Source organism: Euprymna scolopes, chromosome 22 (assembly GCF_053919585.1).
Source record: "Euprymna scolopes isolate OS-2025 chromosome 22, ASM5391958v1, whole genome shotgun sequence".
NCBI classification, from domain to species: domain Eukaryota; kingdom Metazoa; phylum Mollusca; class Cephalopoda; order Sepiida; family Sepiolidae; genus Euprymna; species Euprymna scolopes.
This window is the reverse complement of record NC_136503.1, coordinates 73,739,312-73,755,095: the sequence shown is the minus strand read 5'-3', so window position 1 is coordinate 73,755,095 and position 15,784 is coordinate 73,739,312.

Sequence of the window (15,784 nt, the reverse complement as noted above, 5' to 3'; positions counted from 1 at the left end):
TTGAGTTTTCATTCATGACAAATCATTTAATATGTTTTTTGTAATATAATGGAATTCAGCTATTATCAAAGAATACTCATTACTCGGAAATAATGATAAATACCTTTTCACATTTTCTTTTTTTATAAAAACCGAAGTAATTACAATCTGATAAACATTCATACTTTTGTTTTCGCATCCGTTTTTCCCCTCCTTAAAGTAGCTCGCATTTTGTTATTTAGTCCTTGCTTCCCAAAAGCTAATGTTCTGCTACTATCGGGTCTCGCCACATGTTTGCCCCGCACTTCTCTATTCAAGAACTTAACTACATACAAATAACAAGGATTATTGTCTGAAACTAGTGCTTTGAATAGTGAAAAAAGAACAAAAATCTAATCTAAATATCAGTATATTATTTTTTTTCTTCATTGTTGTTTAATTTTATTCAGGAATAATAACCGACCAAGCGTCTATCGCTAAACGCGTGCATAAACAAGTATTTATGTGGTTCGATTTTGTTTTGGTGCTTTCGTTAATTTCGGGTGAAATAGAGTTACTCCTGCAATGTGTCATATCGGCACTAGTAAAGAGTTATTTCCCTTGCTTTACTAATCGCAGAAAAACAACCAAAAACAACAAAAAAAAAATTATGAGTTAATAAGAAGAGTGATTCTTTTAAATCTTAAAACCGATGAATACTATCGAAAGACTAAATCTCCGTACATATGATGAGAAGCTAAAGTAAAAAAGAACAATTCTCCTAGCTCCGTTAGAAACATAGCTCATGTAATATCCAACTAAAATACATAAGGGAAATAAAAACATACGAAAGCTGGCAAAAATACGCACGCTTAATTATAATATCAATTAGAAATGACGACTTAGTTCTAATAGAGGCATACACTCTTGTACGTTTACTGATTTTCACGTTGCTGAGTTCTGATCCACTTACTTAACAAGACAACACAAGGCTTCCATTATAGACGTGTTAATTTAGGCACCGTCAATCAGTTTACGGGAAATTATGTGTGTTTATATCCTACATTTTTTTCAGCATCTAAGACAAACATATTTTCCTTGTAAATCGATGCAGATAAGGTATGACGCTACGTGATATAAAGAGCTAAAAATACGATTTCAAAATCAATAGTAAAGTAATGATAAGAATCAGAGTAATAGATCTCGATAAAAAATATTAATTCCTCGACCTCGTGCATTAGAATAACTCATGACATATAAGGACTATGAAACAAAATAACGTAATTTTATAAGGCTGTTAAAGGTGAGGCAAAGGCTAATTTCTATTAGGTTGGGAAGAACGTTTTTGCGGAATTTCAATTTGGAGTTCAAATTATGGATTTTCAAATAGGTTTTCGTCATCATAGCTTTATTGCAGATAACATTTAAAAAAGAGTGTTTCGCTTTATCTACTCGTTTAAATAAAAGTCGTTTGAAAACAATTATCAGAACGTTGAATACCGAACCATAAAAAAGATAAATTCGCACAAGCTAGCCCGAAAAACTGCTGAAACAGCTAGCAATATAAATGAAGCGTTTGCCCAGGACTTACTATTGGACGCACGACATAATGGTAGTTTAAGCAATTCCGTGGCGGCGAGAAGAGTTGTGAAGATGATCAGCGTAGTACTCACCAACCGGATGTTGACAATGACCAATTAAGAGCCTTAATCAAAGCTATTCCAAACACAACTGTTCAAGATCTTGTCTCTTAATTATGCGTAACGTATACGACGATTGCTAACAACTTGAGAGAGATTGGAAAGAACAAAAATGATAAATGGGTGCCTCACGAGTTAAACGACAATTAATAGGCACCGCCAAAACTGGGGGGGGGGGCAGGTAAGTACTTTTTGACGGACCGTCTTTTTAAAAATCTACCAAAAATCAGGTAATTATCCGATCAATACGAAATTTTCAGCGATTATTAAGAGAAGAATGAACTTTATAACAGTGTACTTATTTTTCATAAACGATATTTATATATATATATTTTTTTGCTTACAAAACCCCCCTTGTTTTGAAGTGGGAACAAATATGCTTAAAATAATCATCTGAAACTGAAATCAACATATTGTGTTGTTGTAAGGGACAGAATTATAGATTCAAAAAAAAAAAAAAAATTGTTGGCATACCTTATTTTGACGTCTGAATATCAGAACTTCGATTGTGTTTAATTATCCCGCTTTTGAGTTTTGAAGTGTGAAATTTGGTGAATATGTTAAGTAAAATAATTAATTTAAGTTAAGCAAAAAAAAAAAAAAAAATTTTTTATATTTATACGAAAAAAGCTATTTTAAAATATTTGATAAATAAATTAACAATTTTTTTTTAGCGAGCCGAATAATGCATGGCCATTATTAAACAGGGCATGCTTTGAATAATCGATACCAAAAAAAAAAATTCGATAAATATTGTGCCCTTTGTGTTAAAAATAGCATCATTTTTTTCGATCCCGTTTGAAAACGTTTGCCGCCTTTCGACTACGGTGGACCAAACGCGCTGAAATAATTTTTTTTTATTCTGCTTTAAATTGCCCCCCCATTTTGGGGAGCCTGGCCCCCACACACATACACATTAAAAACCAAACGCATACAAATGGTCACCCATCTGGTACTGGCCAGCCTCAGCTTAATAATACATTGAAATTTTTCGTCACTGAAAAATAAGTTTTTTTGGCCTGTTTGGTCTTCCATAGTTTGCTGTTTATCAAACGAAAACGTAAACACAGAGTCGATCTGAACTCTACGTTAACGCGAAATATCTGGTTACCTATATGAATAAGTGGAATTATTTGAAATTCAGGTACTTATATTATAATATTTTTGCATATTCTCTTAGAAAATCATCCTAAATCTTAGTTAGACAATAAATAAATTAATTAATTATTTCAAAAACACTTTTTTTTTAATATTTAAGTACGTTTTTTGTGCAAGACAAAAAATGTCAATTGTTAACTTTTTGGGAAAATTTAACATTTAAAATTGAATTAAAAATAGAAGAAAAAGTTTTACATTATTCTGTTTTCTATATGATAAAATTCAGGGTTTTATCTTTCTGGAAAAAAAAAGTTACTCAGAAATAATGGATTTTAATAAATGTAATTTCGTTTTAAAAAACAACAACAACTTGATTTTGCGGCCATTTTTGGCGGTGCCTAACAATTAAAATAAACGCCATTATAAAGTGCATATTTCCCCCTTTCACTCAACAAGAATGACCTGCTTCATTAAAGGTTTTTGATTTACGACGCAAAGTGGCTTCTTTACGACAAGCGTGTACACTCACCTCAGTGATTCGACGTCAGCGAAGCTCCACAACACTTCCTGAACAAGAATTGTACCTCAGAAAGATCATGTTGAAGATTTGGGTGTCTGCGACTGGTCTTATCTATTACAGTTTTTGAATGCTGTGAAAACCATTACGGCAAAGAAGTACTATCAACAAATGGATAAAATGCACCAGAAAATTCGAGAACACCCAGCATTAGTTAACAGAAAAAACCCAATTCTCTTCAACAAAGATGCCTGACCACACTTTGCTGCAGATGGTAGAGGAATTGGGGTCTGTACAATCCGTCATACTTTTCAGACCTCTCGCCATTTCTTCAAGCATCTGGACAACTTTCTGCGTGGGAAATACTTATAAAATCTGAAGGATATATAAAACGCCTTAAGTAACTTCTCGTCACCATTACGGAATATTTGTACCTTACTGGTAATGCTTCTGATGGTGTTTATGTCAATAAATACATTTTGGTTAGTTCGATATATGTTCATCCTTATTTAAAAAGTCAAAGAGCGCAGGAACTTATTGTCAACCTGACATTCTCCTAATAGTGTTACCCTTATACCATAGTATCTTTATTTCTATTAAAGATGTTAATCTGTGTTCCAACGGTCGTATCCATTTGTCAAACTTTCACAGCAATAAATCATGCAGATGCCACTACGAATAAAATATATTTAAAAAAATAGTTGGGCCTTTCGTCATGCGGTAAATCCAGGAGTAATAGGATGTCGAATATATACCGCGGACCTGCACCATTTCTAGATTCCAAACCAGTAGCATCTTGTAAGTATAAACCCTCCAATCAATAATCAAACGTATCAATCAAATGGACAAGGTTAGTAATCCTCATGTTTCTGCTCGTAATTTCTTTCTCGTCAATCCTTCACCTTTTGCTCGCCTTCTCTCTCTCCCTCCCTCTCTCTGTATCCTCAGTTCAGAATATTTGGAAGTAATAAACAAATTGCCACGAGCGTATTGGGCGATGCTCTTCGTGTAAACACGTGGAGCTTAGATGTTTGGATACTGTTTAGACTTTGTTAATTCGCATGCATATCTTATCAACAACCGAATAGCCTAACAGTTCCGAGTACCGACTGTTCCCGAGTTTCAAACTGTCTCGAAGTAGCTGCTAGGTCTAACAAATTCGATGAGCTACTGCATGTGAATATATATATATATATATATATATATATATATATATATATATATATATATATATAGACAGACTTATCGTAAAATCAAATACACTTTTTGTTGCCATCAACACCTTGTTTTGAAGTCTTGATTTAGCACACACAGTATATATATATATATATATATATATATATATATATATATTTATAATTATTTTTTACTATAATAATTAAAGTATAATACATACATATATACATATATATATATAAATATATATATATATATATATATATATATATATATATATATATATATATATAGCTGAATAGTGCAACACGGCCGGATTTTGTTCCTGGCATGAGGTATATACTTGTCTTGCTGCACTGATGAAACAGCGAAACAGTACTATATGTGGATGAATATGATGCTCTTTATTTTGGGTTGAGCATATTGGGAAGTGATATACATATTACCATTAGCGTATAAAGCTATGCTATATGTGTAAGCAATTCAGCTTAGGTATTTGGATAATGTTAAAACAGTGTTAATTCACTTGAGCGGTGGGGTTTCGACCCTGGCTCGAGGTAGTTGCTTGTCTAGCCGACCTGATAAGCTGTGAAACAGCGAAACAGTAATGTTTGTTGATGTATGAATATATATATATGCACATATATAGACATATATATATATATATACATATATATGTATGTATATATAAATTACAATAAGTTCACCAAGGTAATCAAAATGGTAAACTTAAAATATATTATAAATATAAAAGAGTTAATATTCATAAGTAAATTAATCTCAAAAAGATGTAAAAGCTCAATAAAACCGAAAGGGAAATAGAGCTTATAATATGAACAAATGATTAATAAAACATGTTAAAAGACATCTTGAAAAAGAGTTAAACACATATTAGCAAAATGCGGGATCGGATTTTGCATGTAAAAGTATTTAGTGAAACTACAATTAAGTCACAGATCTTACTTGGTTAAAAAAGGGTGAGTAGGAGGTAAAAGAAAAATGATAAAAAAAGATTTCACATGAATGGATAGTCCGGTGAAGGGTAAAAATCCAAGAATGGTAAAATCCAAACACGGTAGCATTAAAAATTTACTTGATTCCTCCGGCCTTGGAAGAGGTGTTTTAAATATTCTCTCCATTGCTTTTTTCTGTAACACTAAAGAGAGGTCGCATCTGACCTGTAGGGTTGATGTGACGTTTCTTTTGGTTAAAAGTAATGTTTTTGTTCCCGGACGATGATCAGGTGTTGAAGGAATAAAAATTATTATTAATTTTTTTGTCAATAAATTCTTAGCTAAGTCTGTTGTTGAGATGGCGGCGGCAAAAGTGCCTTTGTAGCGAGAGGTTAAATCACAAAATCTTCAAAAGCGAAAAAGAATGCATAAAATATTTTAGCCAAAATACACAGGCGTTTGATCTGAAATGGCCGAAATCATAGTTTTGCAGGAGTCGGAGGGTTGGGGATTTCACACCCGCAATTGGCAAAACTATGAGCCAAGGTTGATCTGTAAGTTTGACAAGTTGAAAAAGTCGGGTTGTTTTTGATCTGAGCAAAACACACGCAGTGACTCGGCATTATGCTTTCGAACAAAGAATAGGAAAAAAATGAATTGTCCGAAATTTCAAAACAATAATATAACGTATCGAGGATTGTCATTTGGTGAATCAGGTCGAACGAAAATTGAAGTTATGAAATATATTTGCTCGGATGGGAAAATGTGTTGTCCGATAAGTTCAAAGCGACAAATGCATTCTTGGTCTTTTGACGTAATCAAAATATCTGATATAATGGAATGGCCGACAACCAGAACTTAATTCAAAGATAAACTAAAATTCCTTTGAATTATCAAAGCGAAAAATGAGATCAATAGATAATTTTAAAACAAATAAAATCGCGTGATTTACTTTAAGTCAAAGGAAAAATAATTTTCCTGGATATGAAAAATTCCATTAGTAAGCCAGGGAGGAGTTAAATAATACAACGTGTAAGTTGGGCGTTTATTAAAGGAGGAGTCAATCCAATTTTGGAAATGGACCAATGAAAAAGGGCCCTGTCGAAGTATAATCAACCAATGAGAAAAGGCCCCGTCGAATTATAATCAAGCAATTTGTTTGGTCGATGACGATCATGGGTGTCGTCATCATTCCATAATTGTATTATAAAAGAAATGAAAAATCAGAGATTAAGACACAGAAAGAGAGAGAGTCCGGAATCAGAGTCAAAGAGAGCTAAGTCAAGTTGTTCTGTCTCGGCAGAATCACCTCTCCTCTCTCTCCCCCTCGCTTGGTGCCTGATAACGCAACGCTTATAACGTGTCGATCACTTAACGAGAATTACGCAAAGTCCGCGATACCGACCAGGTATTTCAACAACAGAAGCTCAGTTGTAGAACTAACTGCTTGCTTGAATTAATTGTCAACTATATGTATATGCTGTAAATACTTCTTTTATGAATTTCCGAAATATATATTATATTAACCAACCTCCGGAGTTTTGTTGCTGATGTGCGTTGATCCCTATATGAGGATATTTCTTTATTTGCCATTTGTGACACCGTATCCGTCAACGAACACACAGAATAACTAGACGATCCACGGAGAACAGGCCTTGAGGATGACCATCCGAGAAGAATCCCCAACGCCTTAACGAAGAACTCACGACGTACTAACGGTTGGCAGACCTGGTTGCCCAGTCGACATATTATAACTGTACCGACCAGGGTGCAGATCATAACTGGGCCGGGATCAGAGGTTCAAGGTCGTGTAAGACCACGCACCAAGATCACATCTGGTTCCGTGACCAGGATTTGGACCCTGAAAGGCTTCTACTGCACATCAACCGGGAGGAAAAACTCAGAAGAAAAGCCACGGCACAACGTTTTCGAAGGAAATCATAAACTACAGCGTAGCGTTATTGAATTGAAGGAGAAAACCAACCATCCACTAAAAACTGCAACGGCTGCTTGCATTGAAGAATCAATCGACAACAAACACTACCACGGCAAAACGTCATTAAATTGACCAACCAACAACAAGGAACTACGACAAAACGTCGTTGAAGAGACCAACCAACAACAAGGAACTACGACAAAACGTCATTGAAGAGACCAACCAACAACAAGAAACTACGACAACGCGTCATTTTGAAGTTAAAGAAGAAAAATAAATCACAAACTGAACAGTATAGACTTTTTTCTTGCGCTCTGTGTGTGAGCGTGCAACCCCAAACTACGGTAACTCGACTCTCGGAACCTGAAGCGAAGCGGGATATAGGTGAGACCGTCTTATTTTTTTTTTGTGATTTTTGACTTGGGTATTATTTTTCCTCAGTGGTTTGGGGGCGCCTGGAGGCATTACTTGTGAAAATAGTGAGAAAGGAATAGACAGGCGAATCCCCGTTTGATAAATTTAGACAAGAATATCGGAGCCGGTGGAACATAAGAGCAAGGCTTTGGGGGGAGCAGAGAGGGTGGTAACGGAGACTGGGACTGAGAGAGATTGGGCGAGGGAGTTACTCAGACTGCTACAGGAGGCAGCTGAGGAAGTGGCGGAACTGGCTGAGAGGACAACTAAGGTGTTGTCGGAGGGTACCCTGAAAGAAAAAGGGGCCATCCAGGCTAGGCCGGCCAAGGTGCTAGAGAAGGGTAGCACAGAAGAGAAGATAAGGGCAGACAGAGCCCTATCAAACGGCCGAGAATGGACACTGATCCACGCCACATTATCGGGAGAGGCGAGCACACAAGGACCACGTCGGAGGAGGGGGCGCTCGGCCAAGCGGACCCGACAAACCCCGCCCCAGCCCGAAGTCGAGGAAGTTCGAGAGGAAGGTCTCGGATGTCCACCTTTGGGGGATCGTGGAGGATTGGGAGATAGAGGCGGAAGCTGATCCCAACATAAGAGAGTGGAGCCTCACGCATAGGCTTTTTCCACCCACTCCTGGCAGATATGGATCGTTCTGCTGGACCTGCCAGAAGGAGGAGCACCGAGCTGCAGAGTGCCCCACGGGGTATGATAGACCACCTCATGCGTTAGGACCGAACGGTGGTAAAAACAGGCAGTTCGGTCAAGAGAGCGGACGGTGCAGACCAACAGGGGGAGCGGAGTTGGGGAGTGCTGCAGGGGATGTGTCATTGCAGCCCCAGAAAAGAGGTACGAGGGCCAACAAGGGGCCCAAATCCGGCCGCTGTCAACCGACCCCTGATGAAGGTGAGTGGTATTGTTTCACTTACCACCCTGATGGGCACATAACGAAAAGATGTCCCACCAGGAAGGGGAAGCCGCCCGGGGCGGACCCCAGAGAAAATGGGCCAAGAACGGACGGATCCCAAGGAGGCCTATTGTTGCCGGCCCCGATGTCCGCGGCGGTGGCAGGATACAGGGAGGACCTCTGATGATAGAGGGCCCACTGGCGAGGGGGGCGCAACTGCCGGAGGGGAAGTTAAGGGAAAAGTGATCGGCAGCGAATCAGTTCGAGGTGCGACCGTCTATATTTGTCCTAATGAATACGTGAGTACGGGTGGGCAAGGGCTCTGCCTAGGCTTATCACCATCGATGAGTGGGACGGTTCCACACCGGATCCTTTGAAACTGGAGCACCCTAGTACCGAGAATACCCCTGGCAGGGCGGCACAAGGCTAGTGACCGAAGGAGAGTTGGGGGCGACAGAAAGTTGCGACCCGCCAACTCTATAAGCACGAAGAGATGGATTAGAGAGAGAGAGAGCGCCCTAGGTCACGATGAAGATAGATTAGTTGGAACTAGGAATAGAACACTAGGGTAAGCTCTCGGACTAAATCTATTATAAGAGATACGAGAATAAGTCGACCGAAAGCACGAGTATCGGCCGCTTAGTTAAATGCTAGTTGTCCGGAATACGACTTATTGGAAAGGAAAATCTAACAGGGATCGCATGTTAGGAAGAAGATAAGCACCCTTAACGTTTCAGAAGAAAAGCACAAGAAGGAAGAGTTCTTCAGAATGTCTTCTCGTTAATTCGAAGGACGCCAACGGTAGTGGTGTGCACGGGTGGAGACAACCTTCTGTAGCCGTCATAATTGTTGACGGGAGAAACTATAAAATTCGGTAGAAAAGCCGGGAGGTTTCAGTCAAGAATGGTTGACTTGAGAATAAATAGACTTGGAGGTCGACATAGACGGGCGGTAATACCTATCATAGGTAGGGCCCGGGGAGCTCTGTTTGGTGTAGTTGCTGAGGAAAATGTCGAAAGTATCCGACAAAGATTGAGAGCCGTGGAAAACGGGCAGAAGACATTAGCCTATGTAAATGGAGCGGTCTCTCCGTACTCAAAATGAACTTCGAGCGACACTTGTCACGCTTATCCAAACAGTTTTTGAACTCCTGAAAGAAGGAAGTGAGTAAAATTCGGCTGAGAAGCCGGGAGGTATATCAGTCATAAAGGCTGACTATACAATCGAAGGGGACACAGGGTGTGCCCCTTCCCAAAATGCCATGGATGGGCATGCGCATTCTAGGGTTGAATGCCGCAAACATCCCCAAGTAATTGAAGTCTGTTGTCTGACGGTCCGCAGTGCACGATTTGAACCCTACGAACCACGAACCAAAAGAAAAAGATTACGAGATTAGTCCTATAGGGGTTAGAGCTAATGTAACTCCGAAAGAAGGTGCTTCTTAGAATAGTCGAAAAGGGACGGTTAAGACTAGAGTAGTCTATCGGAATCGCCTGGTTATGATTAGACAGCTTACAACGTCAGTTGGACCACATAATTAAGCAGGAGTCAACGAGCGACCCTCCTAACTTAGTGATGGTGGGAGTCTGGCGGGTGGAATAGGGGTTATAGCAGGGCTATTAGTGGTGGTGATGTGTTATTTGAAGAAGTGGATGTATGGAATTGAGTGTTCAAAATGCCTCTTGGCGACCCATGGCCCTGAGGGAAGCAGCCCTGGTCAGGAATCACAAAGGGTCCGCATTATCCTGGCGAAGCTACAGACGAGCGATGAGGAACCCGCCCCAAATATACCCCTACGACAAGAAGCTGAACCTACAGAATATTTTTAAACACTAGTAAGTGATGTCAAAGTAGGACTAATTGCACGCTTAATGTTTAAAAACGACGAAAAAAAAAGAGACACTTTTTATTATTACCAATTTTGTTAAACGAACTTTGTACTTATGAAACCACAACTACGAACTGTTATTGCACACTCTGAGTTAAGGCAGTAGCCACTTACTTGAACTTTCAACGTCTGCATGACATTTATTTTATTTGTTTTGCATGTAATTCAGCAAATTCTCGCTTTCAGAGTAGGCCAGAATTGTGTTATGAGATGAGAGAATCTCTTTGAGTGTAAACGGACATGGGGCGCCATTATGCTGTGGAGAGCGTCGCCCCATGGGGGGCGAATGTAACACTAAAGAGAGGTCGCATCTGACCTGTAGGGTTGATGTGACGTTTCTTTTGGTTAAAAGTAATGTTTTTGTTCCCGGACGATGATCAGGTGTTGAAGGAATAAAAATTATTATTAATTTTTTTGTCAATAAATTCTTAGCTAAGTCTGTTGTTGAGATGGCGGCGGCAAAAGTGCCTTTGTAGCGAGAGGTTAAATCACAAAATCTTCAAAAGCGAAAAAGAATGCATAAAATATTTTAGCCAAAATACACAGGCGTTTGATCTGAAATGGCCGAAATCATAGTTTTGCAGGAGTCGGAGGGTTGGGGATTTCACACCCGCAATTGGCAAAACTATGAGCCAAGGTTGATCTGTAAGTTTGACAAGTTGAAAAAGTCGGGTTGTTTTTGATCTGAGCAAAACACACGCAGTGACTCGGCATTATGCTTTCGAACAAAGAATAGGAAAAAAATGAATTGTCCGAAATTTCAAAACAATAATATAACGTATCGAGGATTGTCATTTGGTGAATCAGGTCGAACGAAAATTGAAGTTATGAAATATATTTGCTCGGATGGGAAAATGTGTTGTCCGATAAGTTCAAAGCGACAAATGCATTCTTGGTCTTTTGACGTAATCAAAATATCTGATATAATGGAATGGCCGACAACCAGAACTTAATTCAAAGATAAACTAAAATTCCTTTGAATTATCAAAGCGAAAAATGAGATCAATAGATAATTTTAAAACAAATAAAATCGCGTGATTTACTTTAAGTCAAAGGAAAAATAATTTTCCTGGATATGAAAAATTCCATTAGTAAGCCAGGGAGGAGTTAAATAATACAACGTGTAAGTTGGGCGTTTATTAAAGGAGGAGTCAATCCAATTTTGGAAATGGACCAATGAAAAAGGGCCCTGTCGAAGTATAATCAACCAATGAGAAAAGGCCCCGTCGAATTATAATCAAGCAATTTGTTTGGTCGATGACGAACATGGGTGTCGTCATCATTCCATAATTGTATTATAAAAGAAATGAAAAATCAGAGATTAAGACACAGAAAGAGAGAGAATCCGGAATCAGAGTCAAAGAGAGCTAAGTCAAGTTGTTCTGTCTCGGCAGAATCACCTCTCCTCTCTCCTCGCTTGGTGCCTGATAACGCAACGCTTATAACGTGTCGATCACTTAACGAGAATTACGCGAAGTCCGCGATACCGACCAGGTATTTCAACAACAGAAGCTCAGTTGTAGAACTAACTGCTTGCTTGAATTAATTGTCAACTATATGTATATGCTGTAAATACTTCTTTTATGAATTTCCGAAATACATATTATATTAACCAACCTCCGGAGTTTTGTTGCTGATGTGCGTTGATCCCTATATGTGGATATTTCTTTATTTGCCATTTGTGACACCGTATCCGTCAACGAACACCCAGAATAACTAGACGATCCACGGAGAACAGGCCTTGAGGATGAGCATCCGAGAAGAATCCCCAACGCCTTAACGAAGGACTCACTGGGTGACGCGACGTACTAACGGTTGGCAGACCTGGTTGCCCAGTCGGCATATTATAACTGTACCGACCAGGGTGCAGATCATAACTGGGCACGATCAGAGGTTCAAGGTCGTGTAAGACTACGTTGCAAGGTGACATTTCTGTGCACATTTGAACTTTTCTTTTAATGATTTGGAACTCATTCCATTTGTGATTTCTTTCCAAGGAATTCTGCCTTTTGATCATTTTGGACCATTTGGAACTTACTTGTTGGATTGGAAATTTTTAATTCTACCGTTTTTGGATTTTACCATTCTTGGACTGTTTACCCTTCGCCGGACTATCCATTCATGTGAAATCTTTTTTATCATTTTTCTTTTACCTCCTACTCCCCTTACCTCACCCTTTTATTAACCAAGTAAGGTCTGTGACTTACTTGTAGTTTCACTAAATACTTTTACATGCAAAATCCAATCCCGCATTTTGCTAATTCCTGCCCTCTGATGAGAAAGAGAGAATTCTTGCAAAACTCCGCCCATGAAGGACTATCCACTTATCTTGTGCTTCCTTTTTAAAATTAAATATGTTTTTAACTCTTTTTCAAGATGTCTTTTAACATGTTTTGTTAACCATTTGTTCATATATACATATATATATATATACATATATATATATATATATATATATATATATATATATATATATTAGTAAGGAAAACACAGATCAAATTAAATGGCGGTGTTCATTACGATAAGAATTCTATCACCCATATAACAAATCTGTTGTCCTTAGAAAACGATTCTCTCACAATAATGTTACACTATTAAACAAATTAATACAAAAAGTCCATATGATCACAATGTTTTCTTAGAATTAAATAATAAAAATAGAAGTATTGTTTAAGAAAAAAGTCCAATATAAAAACTATACAAATATTCAATAAAATAGAAAAAATATATCAGTAAGAACAATATCCGCACGTCTATTACTAGCCAGCAAAATTCTATTACAGTATAAAAATTCAATACAATTGGTTAACGGGCGTAGAACAACGTGATATTTTGACGTTAATCACATCGAATATCTTATGGCGACAAGGAGACTAGCTCCAGTCAGCGAGGCTTCAATTTAGTTTTATTTTTTTTTTGCCGTCGATAAAATATGATAAAAAGCAGGATCTAACTTTTTACAGGCAGTAGCAGTGAATTTATTAAAAATGGCATCTGTTAATATGTATGCCACCAACGCGTCTAGTCATGTTTTAGTTTGTTTCCTCAGAAACTTTATATTTTTTATTTGAGTTTTTAAATTTTTTTGTTTGCCTTCAACTTTCTTGTCAGAATACTATTTTGGTTATTACAGTTTTAGTTTGAAGTTGCTTTTTCTATCCTTTTTGAAGTTTCCGATGCTGTGATATTTCAGTAGAAACGGACAGAAAAGAAAGAGAAAAGTTTCATTTATTGCTACTTGGAAAAATGTCGTTTTCATGATTTATGAAAAAATATCTCTTGCCAGAAGCCTTTAAATTTGCCCAGAATAGTTGTATTCAAATTAAATGCAGAATTTGAAAGTGAAGAATGAATCTGCATTAGTCGTATATAGATTTTATATCTGTAAGGAGAATGGTTATTTCTTTCGTCCTTTTTCGCAGACTACATCTGAGATAGCGTGGCCCAGAGCATTGGTCACATAGTGAGAACAAGGTGAAAATAGCGACGTGTACGAGGTGCCTTTAATAATTTTCCTGACTTTTTTGTATAACATTTTTAAAATTGTCGTAAACTCTTAAAAACTGAATTTTATTTCTATGAAGTTTATAAGATGACAGACAATTTTTTAATGAACTTAATTTCAAAGGAACAGCTACATAAGTAATTGGCATGCACCTTACTAAAGACTGATTATTATAGCTTGTATATTTCAAAAATATAATCAGGACGCGATGACTCATTACAAAACGATGTGCTATAAAATTCTCTTTTAAACTTTGTAACATATAAAGTGCTTCAGACTGCTATTTGATCATCGGTTCTTGCTGCATAATTTTTTAAAATAAATCATGGGGACTATGAAAAATGAAGACAAGTATGGAGGATTAAAGAATTTAGTACACCAGATTTGATTTGCCAAATAAATAATTATATAGATTATGTCGGGTATCCATAGAACAATAAGTACACAGTTTAATATCATTATTGGAAATGTGCACCCACTTATTCACGAGGAACTTCATGTTTGGACAATGCACCAGTCCATAACCCCATCCTTGTAACAAATTGTTTGACCAAGATGGGCAACAAGGAGTTTTCTCACCTTACTTATAGCCCTAATCTCTCCCTCTGATTTTGTATTATTCTCTAAGCTCCAGTAAAATTTTAGAGGATGAAAGAGTTAGGAGACCAAAGAGGCTGTTACGAGAGAGATGGACACGCTCACACAAGAGAAATCTCATGAAGCCTTCCAGAAGTTGTTTGGGCAGTACGAGTACAACAAGTGAATTGCAGCCGAAATAGATTACTTCAAAAGGTACCGGACCATAAGAAATAGGTGTTTTTTTAAGATAGGCTTTCGTAGACGAAACATGTCTCGATATATGTTTATAAATTTTTTCTCACAATTTTATTTCATTCTATATAGAAATTCTCAAACAATAATTTGAGAAAATTTAATTCATCTATTAGTAGTTATTTATTGTATCCGCTATTCCAGGAAACACGTGAAAGACATAATTAATAATATAGAATAAAACACTAATGATTGTTAATTAAATGCATTATCTGCTGAGTCAATGATAGCCCATAACTGAGAGGGTCTGAAACTCTAAGTTCACTTTCATAAGGTTTAAGAAATGTGCCAATTAAAAATATTCATAAAATATATGCATCAATTATATATGTTATCCCATAATCAAAACAATATATATATATATATGGGTGTGTGTGTGTATGTGTGTGTGTGCTGTGCGTTTTATTATATAAAACTCGAATATATCTACTTAAATAATTAGAAATTGTTTCAATAGACGGGATAACAAATTATCTATTTTACCTCCTTAGACGATTTAAGCAAAAATAAATTAGAAGGCATGTCACCCCGGGTATTTCAACCACTTCTAATGATTTGAGTCAATGCAACTGAGTTTGAAATAATAAAAAAAATATTTTGCTACACTAACGTACCGAGCACTCTCGTGTTAGCTCAGTTGGTAAGAGCGTTGGGTCATCATCTAAAGGTTTTGGGTTCGAATCGTGGTGTTAGATTTTTTTTTCGATTTATTAAATGTTAATATTGAAGCAGGGTTATTTAAACCACTTTTCACGCAACGTTCGTTTTTCTGCTTTTTTTTACTTCGCTTATTCTTAGGTTTTAATTAACACCCTAACCCCCAACCGAGCACACACACCGCAAAACACCCGGATACCCACCAATTTTTTAAATTTTAATATCGAAACAGACTTATTTAAGCCAT